At 42.0% G+C, this 14,515-nt stretch overlaps 1 long non-coding RNA gene across 1 annotated transcript; it reads left to right on the forward strand.

The window, feature by feature from the left end:
- Positions 1-4,875: 4,875 nt before the first annotated feature.
- Positions 4,876-14,156, forward strand: LOC140710072 (uncharacterized). Its single transcript, XR_012090930.1, has 2 exons — positions 4,876-12,940; positions 13,561-14,156. It is a non-coding gene; the product is annotated as an uncharacterized lncRNA (long non-coding RNA).
- The last annotated feature ends 359 nt before the right edge of the window (positions 14,157-14,515 follow it).

A 14,515-nucleotide genomic window follows, 5' to 3' on the forward strand; every position in this document is an offset into this window, starting at 1 on the left:
GAATTTAACCGACTTGAGCCGAGACCCCCCCAGGACCCTGCAAAATCCTCCTGTCTTCCTCATCCCGAGACACAGCTTACATGCTGTGGTTCTCTCCCTTCCTGCATTGAGTTCTGTTAACTTAGTTTTGCTTTATCAGCAGATGGTTTGATGATGCATTAGATAGCTCAACAGGTATCCCAAGAGCAAAGAGACTAACAGTGAAATGAGCTTGGGAAATACTGTATACCAATTCTACCTGTGTGGAAATTATAATCATGTTAGCATAATAAAGCTTCTGAGAAGTTCAAAAATAATAATAAATAAATACACTCTCTATGCTGAAGAGAAAAAAAAAAGAGTGATGGCTAGGAGGTAGGCCCTTAGCCATGTGGCTCTTTTGTATTTCAGCACATTTGCTGTAGTGCTCTGTAGTGGGTCAGAGGAGAGAGATGACTCCCTCACTGGGTTCACTCTTGGGTCTTGGATTAGCCCCCTCCAATCACTGGAGCCACCCCTGTGTTTCCTTTGTTAGATGTTCTGGGCCACAGGGCTCCCTTGGGGAAAGGCCATGGCTGACAGACAGCCTATCCGCTTCCTGGGCTGGCCCTGCCGAGGAAGGCATGCCCTGTTCCTGCACCAACCCAAGCATCTAACCTCTGTCAGTGTTCTGAGAGTGGGGACTCTTTCCCGACTTAGGTACCACCAAGCCAGTGGGTCTTCCCTGGCTAGGAGTAGTGGGGGATAGGATTCACAGTCTGCCATCCAGGCAGTTCCCTGGGGAACACAGAGCTGTCCCCATCCATAGAATTCAGGTTGGGGTGGAACTCCCTGAACCCACACTGGAAGCCCAAGCCAGCAAGACTTGCCTGGCTAGTCACAGTGGGGACAGGGGGAGTCACAAGATCTGCCACCAGTGTGTTTCCCAAGGGAACACAGAGCTGTGCCCACTCACAGAATTCAAGCAGGGAGCACAGTTGCTGTTCTAGAAGCTGAGGAGCCTTCTCTGGCAAGGAGGAGTGGGGCAGTCGGACTGCCTCCCAGCACCATGACTGTAGCCTCTATTGGCATTATGGCATCTTGTACTGGGCTGCTCAGGGATTCAGGGACTGTGGGGCTCCCTGTGGTCTTGAGGGGTGCGTCTGCAAAAACTCCAGGTGGCTGGCTGTGTCAGTCTAGAGACTGAGAGGAGGGTGTCAAAGGGCTTCTCCTGTTCCTAGGATTGCAAAAGTTCCAATGGGAGTGTGGATCCCCCAGGAATTCTTATCATATCGCTCTTTCCATGTGTTCGGGAGCTTCTCCTGGCTCCCCACTAGTCCCAGGTGGGTGGCTGCTCAGAATATTTAGTTCATTTACATGTAACATAATTACTGGTTTTAAGTATACCATCTCATTATTTTTTTGTTTAGTTGTAGCATCTGTTTTCTGTTCCTGTTTCTCCTTTTCTGACTTCTTTTAAGTTAATGGAATACTTTTTAGTATTCCATTTCAATTCTACTAATTTTTTTAAAGCTATACGTGTGTGTGTGTGTTGTTGTTGTTGTTGTTGTTGTTTGGTTTAGTGATTGCTCTGGGAATTACAATATGAATTCCTAATTTTCACAGTCTCTTTGGAGTAATATTGTACAACTTCATATAAAATGTGAGCATCTGGTCACGGTAAAGTTCTACTTTTCATGCCCTTATCCTTTGTGCTATTCTGGTCATATATTTTATATCTACCTAGGATATAAACTCTGTGATAAAGTTGTATAATTTTTGCTTTGAACAGTCTATGGCCTTTCAAAGAAGTTAAGGGAAAGTATTAAAACATGATGTTTTTTAGTGCTCTTGATTCCTTCCTGCAGATTTGAATTTCCATTTGGTGTCATTTCTCTTTAGCCTGAAAAGCTTTCGTTAGCCTTTTTTATTAGCACATATTTACTGGTGTCCAATTCTTTCCATTTTTAGTTATAAAATTTATTTCAGTCTTATTTATGGGGGATATTTTTGCTTGGTATAAAATTCTGAGTTGATAGTGTTTCTTTTATTCAGTACTCTAAAGATGCCTTTCAATTGTCTGCTGGCCTCTGATATTTTTTATGAGAAGTTGGTAATCATATGTGTAATTTACCCCCATATGTAATTGTCTTAGCTAGTTTAGGCTGCTATAACAAATTACCATAGACTGGATAGCTTAAACAACAGACATTTATTTCACCTAGTTCTGGAGGCTAGGAAGTTTAAGATCAAGGCTCCAGCAAATCTGCTATCTGGTGAGGGCCCACTTCTTGGTTGCAGGTGCTAACTTCTCACTGTATTCTCACATGGCAGAAAGAGAGCAAGCTAGCTCTCTGGCTTCTTCTTATAAAGACACTAATCCCCTCCATCAGGGCTCCACCCTCATGTCTAATGATCTCCCAAAAAACCCATGTCCAAATACCATCAAGTTGGAGATTAGATTTTAACCTATGAATTTGGGAGGAGACACAAACCTCCCACCTCTAATAGTAATGTATCTCTTTGTTTCTTGGCTGCTTTTAATATTGTCTCTTTATCTTTGGATTTTAGAGTTTGACTATGATGTTCCCAGATGTAATTCTCTTTGTATTCATCCTTTTTGGAGTTCACTGAGTTTCTTGGATCTGTAGTTTGATGCTTTTCATCAGATTTGGAGAAATTTTGACTATTATTTCTTCAAATGTTTTTTCTGCTCCATTATTTCTATTATTTTTCCATAGAAGTCCTGTTGTATGTATATTAGATGTGATTGTCCCATAGACCACTGAGGTCTGTTTATTTTTTAAGCCTATCCTTTATCTTCAGATTGGATGACTTCTATTTATCTCTCTTCAAGTGTATTTATCATTTAATCTGAAGTCTCTAATCTGCTGCTAAACTCATCTGGCAAAATTTTCATTTCACATATATACTTTCAGTTTTTGAATTTCCATTTACTTATTTTCTGTTTTTCCTGTTTCCCTGCTCAGATTCCACATCTGTATACTCATTTTGACTATCTTTTACTTTAAGTCTTTGATCCTATTTGTAGTAGCTGTTTTAAGGTCATAGTCTAATAATTCCAACATCTGGATAGTCTTGGATTCTTATTTTTTCTTTATTTCTTTAGTTTGGGTACAGTTTTCTGTTTGTGTGTCTAGTAAAATTTTACTGTAGCCTGAACATTATAGATGATACATTATAGGAATGCTAGGCTATGTGTTGAGTATTGAGTTTTATTGTGGCTTATTAAATCACTGGTAGATCCTTTTTGGTTCCGTCAGGCTCACTTTTGTTCTAGGGAAGGTCTATTTTGGTTTTGATTTAGTCTTAGGTATGCTCTTTCTCTGTGATATAGTCCTTACTCCTAAGGTTCCTATTTCTAAGTAGAGACTTTGTTCCTAAGGCACTGTTTTTCTGCAATGTTGACTGAATTCTAGACTGGGAAACTCCAGTATCTCCCAGCACCACACAATTTCTGGTATTACCATTCACCTTTCAACCTTGCGGCAATCAATCTCTGCTAGGCCTCAGGAAGATTTGACCTGTGCAAGGATCCATGGTGCATTCTCACTCAGACTTTTGAGACTTCCCCTCTGCACAGTTGCTTCTCTAGCACCCAGGATCACAAATTCCAACTGTTTTAGCAGCCTGGAATCTCTGCCTCACCTGTTCACTCTGCTTTCATTTCATTTCCCTATGTTGTGGCAAGAATATGTCCCAGGCAGAGAGTGGGGGAAATTGTGGGGCTCACCTCATGTTTCCCTTCTGTCAGGAATAGCAGTCCTATGATGCTGATATGGTTTAGATCTGTGTCCTCACCAAATCTCATGTGAAATGTAATCCCCAGTGTTGGAGGTCGGGCCTGGTGGGAGGTATTTGGATCATGGGGGCAGATCCCTCATGAATGACTTAGCTTCATTCCTTTGGTGATGAATGAATGCACATGAGATCTGGTTGTTTGAAGGTGTGTGGCATTTCCCACTCTCTCTCTTACTCCCACTGAAACCATGTGAGCCGCCTGCTCTCTCTTCACCTTCTATCATGATTGTAAGCTCCCTGTGGCCTCCCCAGAAGCAAATGCTGGTGCTGTGCTTCCTGTACAGCCTACAAAACTGTGAGTCAGTTAAACCTCTTTTTTTTTAAATAAATTATCCAGTCTCAGGTATTTCTTTATAGCAACACAAGAGTGGTCTACACAGAAAATTGGTACTAAGGAATGGAGTGTTGCTATGAAGATACCTAAAATTGTGGAAGCAGTTTTGGAACTGGGTAATGAGCAGAGATTGGAAGAGTTTGGAGGGCCCAGCAGAAGAAAGGAAGATAAGGGAAAGTTTGCAACTTCTTAGAGCCTGGTTAAATGATTGTGACCAAAATGCTGATAGTGACATGGACAATGAAGGCCAGACTGATGAGGTCTCAGATGGAAATGAGGAACTTATTTGTGAACTAGAGCAAAGGTCATGTGTGTTAGGCCTCAGCAAAGTGCTTGGCTGCATTCTGTTCATGCTCCAGGAATCTGTGGGAGTTTGAACTTAAGAGTGATGATTTAGGGTATCTGGCAGTGGAAATTTCTAAGCAGCCTGCACAACTGTGAGCCAATTAAACCTCTTTTCTTATAAATTATTCAGTCTCTGTATTTCTTTATAGCAATGCAAGAACAGCCTAATACAGATGCCTGTTTTTCTTTTTCCAAAAACAATGGCCTCATATATTTTGCTCATTGTTACAGTTTATTTCAGTGGGAAGGAAAGTCAGGTATCAGTTATTCTGTCATTGTGGGACACTAAAGTCTACGAACACATTATCTTAAAACCATTTTTGAAATATGGTTACACCCACACACACATACAAACGCACTTGCTTGTATGTGATGCTTGCCAATGAGAAGACCAAACTTCTATAAAGAAAAATAAGGTTATCTGTGATCTTCTTTAATCAATATTTTCAAAATATTGCAATTGAAAATGTAACACCATTAATTCACTCATCAAATAGCTAAGTAGTGTCTACATTTTGTATTTGTCAAAGAAAGATAAAATCAGTTCCAGAAATATTCTTGATAACCCATTTATAAGGCTCTGAAAGTGGCATAAAGAAAATAAGGCAGGGCCTGAGATCAGGAGACTTTTGTTGTATCAGGAAAGACAGGTCACATGTACAAAACGAGTTAAATATGAAGGCAAGGCAGAATATGATTATATACTAAGCCTGGTTGAAACAAATACATGAGGCAACCCTGGCTTAAATTCCCCTTATAGCTGGAGGGGCACCTTTGCATCAAACACGATTGCCCCCACATACCCAAGTCTTAGGAACTGGACTAAAATTGGACACCTAACCCAAAGGGTACCAACCTATAGATAGGGCTTAACCAGTGAGATTTCCCACTCAAGATTTGAATGAAGAGGCTCAGAGATTGCAGTCAGTTGGTAGTAGAGGTTTGGCCAGTAAGGTTATGTCGAGTTGGCAATGGAATGGGCACTAGGTCAAGCCAAAGTCATGGCCAAGTTGTGGCTATGAAGGAGTAAGAACCATAGGTGAGCAGTCTTCAGAGAGACTAGGGTAGATACACCAAGAGAAATAGCAATATTCCAGAGGCAGAGGGAAAACTATAGAATTCTACCTGATAATTTTCCAGTTTGGTCTTCTTTGTGCTTCTAGTATTAAATTCCTGTAATAGTCTACAGTATCCTTTCAATAACTCTCTTTTTACTTGAGATGGTTTTAGTGTTTGGTTTTCCTCCCATATAGTAAAATACACTGTAACTAGAATCACGGTTTAGATGAAAAGTGCTGTAGGAATTCAGCCAAGATAGAAATTACTCCAGGCTACAGAAGTCAAAGAAGGCTTCATGGAGGAGATCAAACTGAAGATTAATCTCAAAGAAAAAGCTAGTTTGAATGGAATAGTGTGTGGGTGACCTTTGCATGCCTCAAAAATGCCCTTTGTAGTCCATATTATACAAACTTTAAAAATAAACCACTAACTTAAATTTTGTGTTGTGTTCCCATCAGTCATTGATGGTTTCTCCTTTATTTGCTTCCTATGTAAGAGGGTAAACCATCTAGTTCTTTGAGTGGTGTCAAGGTTTCAATATGTTCTGTTTTACTGTCTCTTGGTTTTGTATGTTACACTTCGGCCAAAGAGCTGCAGTCAAAAGTTACAGAAAAGCTATTAAAACGCCATGGAATTATTTTTATTTTCACTCCATCCTGGCTGACCCTCATGTATTTATTACCTGCTTATAAAATGTAGAATCGTTTTGGGTAGTACTAGCACTAAATGAGCATTGGAACACTAGGTTTTAATTCCAGTTTGAATAATTGCTTTACCGCTTCCCAGAATTTTGACTCACTTTCCCCATCTGTAAAGAGAATGAGTATTGAAGTTCTTAGACTTCGCATCATGTCAGAATAATGTGTCATTATGGGAACTAATGAGATCATGTTCATAAGAGGATTTGATTTCTTCATTGTGGTAAAACATTGGAGATGGCAAATCCACCCAGCAATTGTTGTCATAATAATTATAGTAAGCAATTTAAAAACGTACAACAGTGGTGGTGGTCTACTTTTTCTGTAATTGTAAAGAAGATTAGGAAGGGAGAAGGAAGAGGTTGAGAAATGAAAACCAGACTTGCTTTGAATGAGATAGCATCTGACTTTCCCCTGGAGGTAGAGGCAGATAAGCAGTCTCCGAAGGAATAATTTCCTAATCCTTTACTCTGCATCACTACAACCTTCCCACTGTCTCCTTTGAGAGGGCACCAATGAAAACAGCTCTGTCCTTAACTAATGCTTTCCTATTTGTTGGGATAAATGGTGACATTTGGTGTAATGGTATTGCAGGTCAGTTTGAACAATTGCTTGCTGTGAAGAGATCCTGAAGTAGAAGGCAGAAACTGTAAGCAACACCAGATAGGAAGAGTATGAAATTTGCAATGCCCAAAGAAATAAGGGCTTCATTTTGCAGGTTTTGGATGGTCTGTGTTTATGTACAGAGAGCATTCTGACATGTGTTGGCAGAAATATCAGGCAAGGCTGCCTGAGTGATAATGTTCCCGGAAGAGAAAAACCAGGAACTAGAAGGCAACCAACTATCATAAAAGTAATTAATTGTTTTACTTTTTAATGGTCTGGCAAGATTGCCTTTTTAAAAAAATGAATCATACAAATGGGACCATGATGTCAGACAGACTGTCCATTGAGACTTAAGAGACTAGTTCCTGCTATAAATTATTATAATGAGTTCATTTCTAAAATGTTTTATGAGGTTGAGAAGTGTGGTGTCAAATTATTTTTCTTAAATCTCTCATTGCTTTAAATGGCTTTCAGAGTACATTTCAGGGTAGCATTTCCTTTCAGAAATTCCTTCCAAGTTTAGTGGCTGTTGTTTTACCAATCAGGTCTTTCTCCAAGGATGGTTTTAGTGCACGATTTTTCATGACTCAGCTTAAAACGAACAAGACCTCATTGTTGGCTTTCTTGTTTTCGCACCAGCATTATTGACAAGATCTGCATAACTCTTGGAAAAAGGTCTGTTGTCTAACCAAGCTACTATGGAAACCTGATCCAGGCCATTTAGAAGCCTGATGCCTTTTCCTCTTGAATTTGTGAAGAAGTTTGAGACTGGTCAAAGTTCCCTTAGAAAATATTCTTCAAGGCAGAGGGGCACAGCTTGTTCACTGCATTTCACTTTTCATCTTAAATAAGCTTTGCAAATAGACTCACTGGCCCAGGGTGAAGGGGGCACTGCCTGAGAGGGCATTATAAAGCATGAAGATTTCACTTGTTTTGTTCCTTATGTTCTGACTGGGCAGGAGCAGGGAGGAGCAACAGCTTGGCTTCTTTTTTTCTCTTTCTTTTTTTTTTTTTAAGCACACTTACAAAAGCGATGGTTGGAAAATATTGTAGATGCCTGCTCTACATCAGTAAATAATTCTATATTTGTTAGAAGCATTGAAGCTTTACTTCAACCCTGCAGGTTCTAAAGAGAAGCCCAGAAATGCAGTCTACACTCTGCTCTCCCTTAAGAATCTTCCTTCCCCCACCCCTTTCCTTAAATACCAAATTGAAAAAGAACAGAACACTTGGGGAAGATGAAGAAAGAGTCCATGCATCACCTTGGGAGCCTCCTCTGCCTTATAGATAGAGAAGCACTAGGAATGCCCTAAGCTGTGTCTAGTCAAGGGCTTTGCTCAATACATTCTTCAGGCCACTTCCTTTCTTTGTTTATTGCCAAGTATTCTGAGGTCTTAAAAGGGTAGAGGGAGACTTCACTGCCAGTATCTTTAGGTATAAATCTCATCCCAGTAAACAAGACTTGCACAATTTATAATGTGGCTATTCATCACTATTTATGATTCATATGTACTTAATACTTTATGATGACTCTGACCACAGCCATCTCTCATGGAACATATGCCAGAGGAGTAGAACCTTGGGGATGTATCCTATTAACATTGACAGGATTCCTTACTGCATGACAACTGGGAACTGAGTGTCTGTGAGTGAGCGATGGCCTCCTTCTTGAGATTGATGTGCATGATGTGCCTGTGGTGTGCTTCGTGGGGTACAGAACCTGAGGAGATCACAGTTTTCTTCTATCCTTCCTAGAGGTGATGATATGACCCCACTATTATCTGGGGTAAATGGGATAACTAACAGACTCTACCCATAATTCTTGCCAATATTTCAAACTTTTTCCTGCCAGATCTTTTATGCAAGATGGAAAATCACTGCTATTGAGGTTTGTCTTTCTCCACTCCTTTGCTCAAGTTATACAGATCTTGTCAATAATACTGGTGCAAAAACAAAGCAAGTGAAAGAGTATGAATAGTCTGATGCTGGATTATCCTGCTTCGGTGAGCAGGAACTGCAGTCATTTCTGTACCAGAGGGTACAGCTGTCACTGGGGGGCAGTTTGGGCTTTCTCAGATTTCCCTGAGGAGGAGGAAGTTTTCCCCACAGTTTCCTTTGTAGACTCTAAGCTGTTGGTTCAAAGGCTTCGAGAAGGTGGTCAGATTCCTGGCAGACTCAACGACAGGCAGATTCTGAGTCTGGGGGAAAAACTATTGTATCATAAAATATTAGATCATTAACTGACTATCAATCACCAAATTTTATTGGGTACCTACCAGGCACTGTTTTAGATGCTTGGGATACATCACTGAACATAAGAGACAAAAATTCCTGCCCTCATAGTGCTTACATTTGAATGGGAACAAACAATAAAAACAAAATAAGTAAGTAATAAGGCAAGGGATATTGGAATGTTGGAAGGGTACATTTCTGATTGTGAGCAGCACTGATTAACCAGGGTGGCCAAGATAGATCTCATCAAAGAGTGAAATTTGAGGAAAGAGTTGAAGGAGGTGAGGGAGTTAGCCTCAGAGATATCTGAAGGGAGAGCGTCCAGATGGAAGGGACAGACCAGACAAAGGCCTTAGACAAGAGACTGCTGGTGCATTTGAGGACAGCAAAGAGGCCCTGTAGCTGGAGCACAGTGAGTAACGGGGAGAGTAACAGGAGAGGAGGTCAAAGGCAGTGGGGTGGGACACAACAGGTAGAGAGTTGTGAGCCATCGTAAGGACCTCAGCTTTTCCTCTGCGTGAGATGGTCAGCCACTGGACAGTTTGAGCAGAGGACTGACATGACCTGTCCTTTTTAAAGGGTCATTCTAGCTTCTGTACTACGAATAGGCTCTGGGAGAATGAGGGTGGAAGCAGAGAGACCAGTTAGAAGGATGAGGCAATAATCAAGGGGAGAGATGATAGGGTGCCTCAGAGCAGAGTGATAGGAATGGCAGAGGAGACAGAAAGGGAGGACTCTGGATATACTTTTAAAGGTAAATCTGAAAGAATTTCCTGATGGGCGAGTGAGTAAGTGAGTGAGTAAATGTCCTCTAGTTTCAGACAGTACTATGATAAGCCTGAGCGGGAGAAAAAAATCTGTGTCCAGTGATAGCCACCCCCATGCCTCAGTTGGCCCTGGGGAGCAAGAGTAGAAACAGCAACAGATCTATGACTGGTCTGGCTCTGCTTGGTCCTGACCCGTCCTGAACCTCTGGCTTGTCTTGCTGACTGCTTGGCCCCAGACATCTTTGGAATGATACATCAAAATAATATTAAATTTACACTTTACAGTTTATTTATTTATCTCACAGATATATATATATGTAGCACCTGTTTTGTGTCAGCTGCCGATCTGGAAGCTGAGGATAAGAGACTTGGAATCACGCGTTGGTTTATTCAACCGTGCTGGGATCTCTGCTTAGTGCTTCATGATGATCTCATTCAATTTCCCATTCAATTTCTCCCGACAACTCTTTGAGATACAGACTGTTTTCATCCTTTTTACAGATGAGGAAACTGGGGCTTAGAAAAGTTAAATAGCTTTCCAAGGTCACACAGGTAGGAAAGGGTGTATGATTTGAATCTAGGTGTGGGTGACCCAGGCTCCATGCTCAAAAACAGAAGTTGACAACCTCTTTCTGTAAAGTGACAGAAAATGTGTTTAGGCTTTGTGGACCAGGTAGTTTCTGTCCCAGCTACTCTGTTGTGCTGATGCAGTCATAGGCAATATATAACCACCAATGAGAATGGCTGTATTCCAGTAAAACACTTTTTTTACAGAAACTGAAATTAAAATTTCATCTAATTTTCATGTCATGAAATATTATTATTCTTTTTATTCATTCCAACTTTGTAAAAGTGTAAACCCTTCTTAGATTGTAGCTCATTAAAAACAGGCAGTGAGCTGGACTTGGCCCTGGACCATAGTTGTCAATCCCTGCTCTAAAAGATAAAGTCCCTTACCTGATAAGCTTAAAACCTAGAATTTTCTACACACCATGTGTCACCTAGATTTTGATCCTGATAACACTGAGATTTAGCGATAAGGAAGCTGAGGCCCAAAGGGGCTATCACTTGTGAGAGCCACAGAATGGGAGTGACTGGCTGGTCTGCTGAATGCACCTGTGGGCTTCCAGAGGTCATTGCCCCATTTCTCGTTCTTGCTTGCTTTCCGCAGAGCACTGAGGGCAACAGCCAGGAACATCATCAGGGTCCGTGCTGGCCTTCAATATGATTAGCTCAGCATCCCCCACTATACACTCTTGAGACCAGAAAGGAAAACAAACCCTGGGCTTGGGAGGAAACTTAAATAGGACATGTAAGGGATTAATCACACACCTTTCAAGAGACTTAGCTCCCGGCTTCTGAGCTGAGCAAAATAGTTGTCTGCTGCCTGACTCTTTGCTTTAAATATAGCTGTCTCAGTGTATTCCTTCTCCCAAGTTCAGACAGTCCTCCTAACTGGGAAGACAAGCATACCTCCTAGATATGGCATTTGTTGCCAATTGTGTCTGTGACACCCTCTCTGCCCAGGAGTGGTACAGGACCCGCCACATCAGCTGTACTTGTCAGATTCCTTTGAGAATCTGCCCATGAAGCCCCAGACAAAAAGAGCACTCATTTGATATTTGGTTCCACGTTAACTATAAGTCTTTAAACTAACACATAATTTTTAAATCACTTTTGAGCAAAACTGGTTTAAAACATCAGTCAAACAAATGTAAAAAGTACAGCAAGCCTCCTACAGCCTTTAAAGGGGAATGTAGGAGTTTAAAGAGCATCCAGGAGAAGGAGGAGGATGGTGTGAAGGAGGTCAATGGCCTGCTCCTTCTAGAAGTTGTCCCTCGAGTGGCCTCTGAATGAGGAGCAGACCACATGCTGCCTGCGCCACAGCACAGGTGAGTGGACCCAGGCAGGGCAGCTGCCCAGCAGGTGAGAAGTTAGAGACTAGGAACCGCCGGCCAGGCCTGCAGAGATGATCTGAGACCATTGGTTCCTGTTTTTGGTAAACTGAGACTGAAAGAGCCAATAGAGAGGTGATGAGGCTAACTCAGAGCTGGGGCTGTCACGTGACATTGTACAAGTCGAACAAAGTTCAAGGAAATAAGGAACCGACGAGAGGAGAAGATGTGCAATGTGGTAATGTCACAGTGCTGGAAGCAAGATCCTCCCCGCCCTTCCATTGAAGCCCTGGAGGTTCTCTCTAGTTCCTGCCTCCAGGATGCCTGGTCCTACCAAGGAGGCTGTCAACATTCCTTTTGTTTTACTTTGTTTTTGTTTTGTTTCTTTGTGTGTGTGTGTGTTTGTTTGTTTGTTTTGAGATGAAGTCTTACTCTGTGGCCCAGGCAGGAGTGCAGTGGCACCCTCTCAGCTCACTGCAACCTCTGCCTCCTGGGTTCAGGTGATTCTGCCTCAGCCTCTGGAGCAGCTGAGATTACAGGTGTGCATCACCACGCCCGGCTAATTTTTGAATTTTTAGTAGAGGCGGAGTTTCACTATGTCGGCCAGGGTGGTCTCGAACTTCTAACCTCAAGTGATCTGCCCGCCTTGGCCTCCCAAAGTGCTGGGATTACAGGTGTGAGCAGCTGCACCCATCCTGTTTGTGGTATTTTTTAGACAGAGTCTCGCTCTGTCGCCCAGTCTAGAGTGCAGCAGCACAATCAGCTCACTGCAACCTCTGCTTCCGGGGTTCAAATGATTCTCCTGCCTCAGCCTCCTAAGTAGCTGGGATTACAGGCGCCTGCCACCATGCCTGGCTAATTTTTTATATTAAAGACCATGTTGGCCAAGCTGGTCTTGAATTCCTGACCTCAAGTGATCCACCCACCTGGATCTCCCAAAGTGCTGGGATTACAGGCATGAGCCACCACGCCCGGCCGATATTCCTATTCTTGGATTTCTGTAAGATTCTTCCTACCAAGTTGAATCCCCTTTACCTGAGCTTGCCTGAGTGAGTGTTGCTGTCGACCAGAGGAATCATGACTAAAACATCTGTTCAATCATTTGTTCATTCACTCAGTCAGTATTTGCGTCTACGCTCTAGGGATCCAGCAATGAACAAGACCAAGTCGCTGCTCTTATGGAGCTCACATTCTAGTGGGAGGATGAAGACATGAAATAAACAGGTGAATATATACTGTATCAGTCTCTGGTAAGTATAATGAAAGAATGTGGAGAATCGAGGAGGAGTGAAGGCAATGACAAGTTCTCACTGATGAGGTGAGATTTCAACAGACTTTAGGAAGTAGAGGAGCCAATCCCACAAATACATGGGGTAAACATTGCAGGCCCAAAGCACAGAGAATGCAAAAGGAGATGAATGCTTTCATGTGTCTGAGGATCAGCCAGGGCACCCATGCGGCTGGGATGGGCTGACTGAGTGAGGGTAAAAGCAGTGGAAGATACATCAGAGAGGCTGTAGGAGGTTTTGGATTATTATTATTCATTCAACAACCCTTACTGAACCCTACTATGTGCCAGGTATCCTGACAGTTTCTGGAGTTGGGAATTAGGCTACAAGTATCTTCTGTCTTCAAAGGCGCTAAATAAATTTCACTCTAGCCATGTGACACTAAAATAATCTGCGGCTTGTGCTTTGGTACTTGGAAAAGGAAACAAGTGCATTAGGAGAGATAAAGCAATTGAGTGATTCACTTACTTCCTGGGGCCAGTATGTCACATGGAAAAAAAAATACAGAATTGCAGAATTGAAATGGGATGTTAAAGTTTTCTTTATCTACTTCAGCCCCTGCCTCTGTGAGGGAGTGTCCTCAAGTTGCCCCAGAAGTACAGCCCTCTCTCCTTTGCTTTGAAGAGATCCAAATGAGGAATTTCCTTAGCTTTCTCTGGAAGTGCCTTGCATAAACCCAACACATTGAACCTGTGCAATTCTGCGTGAAAACATAAAGGCTTTCTCCCACAATGTTCTGCTACTACCAGAAATGTCACCAGGTGACCCAGTTCCTTCATTCAGATGTTATTTTTAGTGAATGTGGGATGCAGGAAGAGTATCATTATGAGGCTGAGAACAGATCCCCTGCATGTGCCCCCTCTTTTCATCGGCACCACCCGTGGCGGAAAAGACTGACACTTGGCCGGTCTCACACAAGAAGATGATATCCGACTAGAACCCAAAATACTTGTGCTTCAGCCAAAGGATGACTCTGTCTTTTCTTTTCCAAAGAAAATCAAAACTGTCCCCAAATTAAGTTCCTAAATGCATAACAACTCTGCTAAGTAATGGACTTGAATGTAATTTATCTTTCCCCAGAGACAGAAATACCACTAATAACTATAATTTGGATACAACTGCTTCTCAGATTTACAATCTATCTAACAGATTGTATTTGTTTCTGTGTCTTCTATGAAAAGTCTAAACTTTGACCTGTGATCTCGTAAAGAAAATGCATGAAAATGGAATATTACCAATCTCCCACTGTGTTCTTGTGATAGACAAATCGCTGGTCACTCTTGTCTGCTGTTCTGCTACTGGGGGCTGTGTGTGTGTGTGTGTGTGTGTGCGCGTGTGTGTGTGTGTGCATATCAGGGCATGTGAGTGTATTTGTGTGGTGCGTGTGCCTGTGTGTTTGTGTGTGAGAGAGAGACTCTGTGTATATGTAGGATTTGAAGCATCTACCTTAGAAATCTGCCTTCTACTCATCCTAGTGAATTTCCATGTTCTATTCCTTTGCTCTTGCAAG

Source organism: Chlorocebus sabaeus, chromosome 24 (genome assembly GCF_047675955.1).
Source record: "Chlorocebus sabaeus isolate Y175 chromosome 24, mChlSab1.0.hap1, whole genome shotgun sequence".
NCBI lineage: Eukaryota > Metazoa > Chordata > Mammalia > Primates > Cercopithecidae > Chlorocebus > Chlorocebus sabaeus.